Source organism: Bemisia tabaci, unplaced genomic scaffold, assembly GCF_918797505.1.
Source record: "Bemisia tabaci unplaced genomic scaffold, PGI_BMITA_v3".
Classification (NCBI taxonomy): Eukaryota; Metazoa; Arthropoda; class Insecta; order Hemiptera; family Aleyrodidae; genus Bemisia; species Bemisia tabaci.
The window spans coordinates 46,788-53,884 of NW_027311750.1; positions in this window are offsets into that span (position 1 = coordinate 46,788).

Genomic DNA, 7,097 nt, shown 5'->3' on the forward strand with positions numbered 1-7,097 from the left:
TATGCTTTGATATTGGAATCTGGAGATTGGCAGCTGCATATTTCTATTGTTTTTCGTGTTTAGAAGGTTGGCTGCCCTTTTGGGCCCTAAGAGCTCCTTATTTCGACTTGCCTGTCCATCATCCGTTTCATGTCCGTGCTCCGTCTTTAATTTCTTCAAGTGCAGTACTTGATCATCAAAAGCACTAGCGAAGCGGAGTCAAATTCTTGGATATCGGGAATTATCAAAAACACAGTGAAATTACAGGAATTTGGCTTAGACCTGCGATTACCTGGCAAACTGGTGAATGCACCGGTTTTTCTGAGTAAGGATCAAGCACGCTACCAACATTTGGTTTTGGGGCTTGGCAGGGTGAGGGGTATAAGTATACTCCCCACCACAGAAGGAGGATCCAGGGGTCCTCTCTGCCGGAAAATTTTTGAAAATGACCATTCACCTTTCGGGGTGGGGGAGGGGGGCAAGGCTCTCTCCCCCTTGCTACGTGCCTGGTAAGGAAATTCGGGCGATACAACATGGATTTTCTAGGGCAAAGATGATCTCAAGACATTTGCCGCGAGCAGGGGGAAGACCAAGGATAATTAGGGGCGAACTCAGGGCTCCTTGAAATTAATCCAAAGAGGGGATATCAAAGAGGAGCTGTTAAGCTGTTGATGCTGCTCCGGGCTCGTCGAGGGTAGGGGTGGGGGGCGAGGGGGAGGGGCGATCAAAGGGGCGCGCAAGGCGGGGCGCTCCTCGCTCGTCAATGATCTGCAAATGAACTTTGACGCGATTGAAAGTCAATTTGTACAGCTGTCTAATTACACACGGAGGATGCTCAGTTCCCAAGGCGGCGACGATGCCGCATCGCGGGCGGATATTCGAACCCTCCGTTATTCCAGCGTTTGTGCCGGGCTTTTAGGGCATTTGGCAACGTGGAGGCCTGAGGCGCCGCGGCTGGGCTGGGCGCTACCGGCATTGGCGCCTCTCGCCTCTCGCGCAGATGGTGTGAAACGCCTGATAAGATGAGCCATGTTTCGCCCGGAAGGGTAGGCAACACATCGTCCGCGGATACGGGCGCTGGCTCCTGATGAGCTTTCGAGTATGAGGGCAGCTGAGACGCTCCTCAGAATGGATTGCCTGCTGTGTACCCGAAGATAGCAGTAATTAATGGTCAGGGAGTGAAACCACGTATCTGCAATGCGGTGTTTCAAAATTTCCAGTCCAATTCTATATTTATGAAAGGAACAAGCCAACTTGAGAGCTTGAAATTCACACGCAATGTTCTGCCGACAGAGTAGAAAAATCAAGGAAGTTTTTAAGAAATTAAGTTCATCATTTCTCCATAGAAAATATACAAGTTGCAGGATGTCCGCAACGTCGCAAACAGAGATAGGAGGTTTCGCACTTTGGCCATCAAATGGGCCTTGTAGCGTCTAAGACGAAATTTCGACGAACGAATCCTCTGTTCGTCGTAAAACTATCAATTATACTCATTCGAACGACTCTCAGGAATTGTTCGGATGATTGAAAACGGACAAATTTCGGTATCCCCCGGTCGAAGAAACGTAATTCTATTCCAAGATAGTAAAATTGACTCAAAAAATTTTAATATTCTTCCCAAAGTCTGCGATTCTTGCATGATATCGGAATAATCGGTGAGATTTTCAGTGAAAAATGTCCTGGATTCTCTTGGTAATGTGAATTTTGCGGGGGAACAATGTAATGATTGTAAAATTGAAAAGTAGTTACAATCTTGCGTGATGGCAAATACGATTTTACACTCGCTAGGACTGCCGTGCAAAGGAAAAACGCTACACTGGTGTCCCCGAGAAAAATGTCATAAACGGCCAGATTTAGCCAAATTTCCCTGAAATTTCATTGAAACATTCATTTTTGAAGAAATTTATGGATATTTCTCCTTGAAATTTTTAGATATTGCAGTTTAAATCGTGAATGAAATTTGCTGGACAATTAGGGGAAAATGTATACAAAGTCTCTCAGAATATTCAGCAAAACCCGCAAGCTCATATATATGAGCCTGCATACCGTCCGTTCCGGGTGCTGGAGCCTTAGTTTCGACTGCTCCGGTGCTTCGCCAGGAACTTTCGGCCTCTGGCCCGGAACACGGACGATATGTCTAAATAGCCCGTAAGTACGGCTTCCACGGCCGGAGTTTTTTTCAGTGCGAATCGTGGAGGGGAAATTTCCTTCATCGCAACGGCAGGCAACTTTGAGGCGTGATTATCGATAGCCCTTCGATATTTCACGCGTGAAAAGTGGGAGAGCGGGACTAGCATCCTCCGTGTCGACTCGAAGCCGTCAAGACAGGGCTCGTCGACAACGACATGGACAACCAATAAATTATCGATTCTCGACTGCACATCTACAAACACACTCGAGCATGAGTGTCTGCTCATGCTTCATCACAAGCTGCGCCGTTGCCGAGCAAGCAAACATCTACGAGCGGAGATTCATACAAATTTCGCTGGACTCAGCTCTCAAGAGGTTCATGTATGTCTGAGGCTTATTCTGCCTTAATAAGGAAGAACGCCATATGAACCTCTAGGGGTTGCCAAGTTTCCTTTGATAAAATACAAATTTATTGGAAAAGTTTTGAATATTTTTCGTCCTATTTGTTAAACAATTTTGTTCGTAATTTAATCTAATATATTTGACAATTTCAAGGAACACTATGCATAACTTTTCTAAAAATACAAACTTTATAAGACGAAATTTGGCAACTCTCGAATGTTCAAACGGCGTTTTTCTTTAAGATGGTAGCATTAAGAACTAGCATATTAAGAGTCTTGGGACTATCTCTTATTAATTGATGGTCGTATAAATCATGCGAATCGGCCTGATAGATCTTTACAGCACACTCTGACGAGAAGTGGACATCTACACTATTTATATGGAAAAATTCACAACTTCATTACGTAAGTACTTAAAAAAGAAAAGATAAGAAAACCCCTGGGTCATATTTCCAAAATCTGAACGAAGCGGGGCCATTTAGGGACGATCACAAGTCGATAGTCGGAAAAATAACAGAAATTAGCTCAGAAGGACGCTAGAACGAAGTGTGATGCAAAATGAAAATTTGAGGGTTCAGAGAGATAACAGTAATGAAGAAATGATTTGGATTGGGAATAAGGAGGTTAGTCACCGAATTTGAGATACAAAATTGGACACTTTTTGGCCTCCTACCCTTCTTGAATACATTTTTAAACGCGAAAAAAAGGGAGGTAGGGAAAATGTGAAACAGGAATTATCCTCGTTCATTTTTACCAAATTCATCTTCTTATTCCTCATCATTTTCTTCTTCTCCTTCTTCCTATTCCTATTCATATCATCTTTCTCCTTCCTGCTTCTATTCGTATTTTCCTTCTCCTTCCTATTCCTCCTCATATTTTCCTTCATTCCCTTTTCTTCCCTCTCCTTCTCGATATTTGAAGCGTTCTTATCCAAAATTATGCTCTGGGTACAGAAAGGGTATTTCTTGGTTGCAGTGTCTCAGAATCTCCGCTAACGTTTCATCCATGATAGCTAAAGCAAATTATACGGAATTCGTTGAAGTTGAAACTTCGTTTCGTTCCGATTTTAAAATTCTGAAAAATGAAAATTTGCATAAAATTCAGAAAAATCGGGTCCTTTCCTTCTCCTTCCTACTCCTCTTCGTATTTTCCTTCATTCCCTTTTCTTCCCTCTCCTTCTCGATATTTGAAGCGTTCTCATCCAAAATGATGCTCTGGGTACAGAGAGGGCATTTCTCGGTTTCGATGTCTCAGAATCTCCGCTAACTAAACGTTTCATCCATGATAACTAAAGCAAATTAAGTGGAATTCGATGAAGTCGAAGCTTTCACTTGAGTTTCGTTTTGATTTTAAAATTGTGAAAATGAAAATTTGCAGAAAATCTAAAAAAGTCGGGTCCCCACTCGGCGGGGCGGACGTCTGGCTTGGACGACACCGTGTGGCGCAACTGCGGGAGCCTGCAGGAGCCACAGACTGTGCAGTGATGCACTGTGCAGCGATGCACTTGGGATCCCTCCTTGCTCACGTCCGCGACGCCTCTCCTTCATCTGCATATAACGAGTAGTCCGCGACTCCGCGCTGCGTCAAAGCAAGTGTCATGGACCGATACGCCCTCCCCTAGCGTAAATATTACCTTGCGGTGAGCTAACCATCACCTTGCGGCAAGGTATCGGCCTATCCACCCTCACCGAGCCCTATCCGAGGCCTCGCCGGGTCAGTTCGTGGAACTTAACGACTGGGAATAATTATGCATGGCAACGCTGGAAACGAAAATCGTACCCAACACGGGGTATTTCCCGATGCAATGTCGCCTTTTTCAAGCCCTGCGTCTGGATTTGGGTCTACAGTGTTGTCATACGGTTTTAATCCCGGTCGTCGAGTTCCTTGAACTGGCTCGGCGAGGGCTCGGATAGGGCGCGGAGAGGATGGATAGGCCGATACCTTGCCGCAAGGTGATGGTGAGCTCACCGCAAGGTAATATTTACGCTAGGGTCCCCATCCCCCTCCGCTCCGCCAATCGGGAAAAGAAGTAGCAGGTGGAGACACCTCCCTACCCTCCCCCCCGCCGCGGGAAAAGTGGAATCGAACGCAGAGTGCTTCCATTGGCTTGTTGTCAGTTTTAAGAGTTTCATTTTGGGCGAAGAAATGCTTTTTTGCATTCCCATGATCGTCGCGAGAGTGAATTTATTGTAATCCACAAAAACAGAGGTTTGGCGCCCCTTCCTCTCTCCCCACACCAATGGGTCACTAAACCATGTGTGTGTCTTAGTTCATATTCTGAAAGCACCACACTGGAAAAAAAAAGAATCTTAAATTTGCCGCCAAGAAGTATTTCTTCTTAAATCAAGCATTTTGCTGGTTAATATAAGCTACTTTTGTTGCTTAAACCAAGCGTTATTTTTCTTGAATCAAGACAAAGTCAGCTTAAAGCAAGATACAGAAAATTATTGGCGGCAAATTCAAGAATTATCATGCTTGATCCAAGCTACTTTCTTTTCAGTGCAGGTGAGTGGTTTACGTGGTGATTTATTGCATATTTTTGGAGCTAAAATCCTAGACAAGCCCGGTTTCAAATAACCAAAGACTCGACGGGATTTCAAACGTGTCTCTTCTAAGTTACTTTTTCGCGTTTTTAATGTGAGCGTCGTGTTTTGCGCGTCATTTGCCTTCAAAAAATGTACTCGCAAGTCAAAATTCGCGGTTTAGTGAGCCATTGACGGAGTGAAGAGGAAGAGAGAGAAGAGGAGGAAGAAAGCAAAGAAGTGGAAGAGAGAGAAGGAGAGGAAGAGAGAGAAGAGAAGGAAGGAAACGTAGAGGAGAGAGAAAGAGAGGGGAAGGAAAAAGCGGGAGAAAAGCAATTGGAAAAGTATCCTTTGACGGTGAATACCATGTTCAAACTTGAACATTTTAGGCAAACAAATATGGCCACACTGAAGAGAAAAGGTCGGTTATACGCACCTTGAGTACGGTGCTCTTAATCAACCGTAGTATTCGATTCATAGAGCCGTTTTCTATGTTCTAAAAATTGTGTCCTTGGTCCACGCAACGAAGCTATAGTTCAGTTAGGTTTGAATGATCGGCACGAACCGAGAATACGGTTTATAGAACCGAGAATGCGGTTACATGAACTAAGCAGCACGGCTGATATGCAATACCGTGCCGATATTTATTCATGGTACTGAACTATCTTTCTCAGTGTGGAGACAGGGCCGGATTCACCTACTTGCCGCCCATGGGCCGCCTGTATTTTGCCGCCCCCTTCTCATTCGTTTTGAAACTCGATAAAAACCATCAAGTGAACGTGTCAGCGAGGGAGGGGTGCATAAGACGCATTTACTCGTGTTGAACACATTTTTTGGGAAAGCCCTGTCCACACTACTAGCAAAAGTTCACGGAACTTTGCGCGAAAGTTAAGTTTCGTAAACGCATCTCTGTGTGGACAAGGCCTTCCATGTTTGGCGCAAAGCGTGAAGTATTCAGACAGTCTTGTAGGCGTTATGCGTTTCACGCCGACCGCTGCTGAACGCACTGTGTTGGACGCAATGCGTGAAGTATTCACGCAGTCTTGTAGGCGCTATGCGTTTCACGCTGACCACAATGACCACACTGTGTTTGATACAATGCGAGAAGTATTCGTGCGGTCTTGTAGGCGCTAATATGTGTTACATGCCGATCGAGTCCGAGGGCTTCTCCTTTTCATCTCAAGTCCTCGTTATCATGTCTCTCTAAGTTCCAGGCCAAATTGCGTGTTTGGTTTCTCTCTTAACTCGACTAATTGAAGGTACTGTCTCTTGGATCACTAAGAGACGACAAACTAGAAATTACTATACTCTCAGTAAATGGGAGATTTTGTCGCCTTTTGTCGTTTGTAATTTTTTTTGTCTAAATCCGATTTTTTTTTATACCCACACTTAAAAAAATTGCAAATTTTTGCCGCCCCTTGGATCTGCCGCCATGGGCCGCGGCCCATGTGGCCACCCCCTTAATCCGGCCCTGTGTGGAGATCAGGTGTCGTCGTCGCGTTATACCAATCGTGCATAGACACGTTTTTCACACAGAAAACATTTTTGCTTCAGATATTATTTTGACTTAAAGCGTCATTTCTTGTCGACGAAAGTTGGTTTTTTTTTAGTTAAATCCCTCAAAGTCAATTTTCAGTCTAAAAAAACGTCATTTTGGTATCGTTAAGTTGAAGTTAAAAAACGATGACAGAACAACATTGCTGCAACTCGAAAAACCAAATTTGGTCGACATGAATCGGCGCTTTAGGTCAAAATAATATCTCGAGAAGAAAATTTGTCGGTGCAATGCAAAAATCTCCTCAAACTTCCCTTCTTTCCGCGTGGGCCAACTTGGCAACCGAGGAAAATGCAATGCACCCCTGAGGAGGTGGAAAGGGGGTGGAGAAAAATTGGGGTTGACATCTTTCAACGGGGTGCCACACTGCCCCCCCCCTCCCATCGACGATGAGTGGATGATGATGCAGTGGCAGTAACAAGATTCACTCGGCTTCCGGGTTCGGATAGGCATCGTTTTATTGAGGAGGAGTCTCGATCCACCCAAGAAGCCATCTCAAAATTCAAAGGC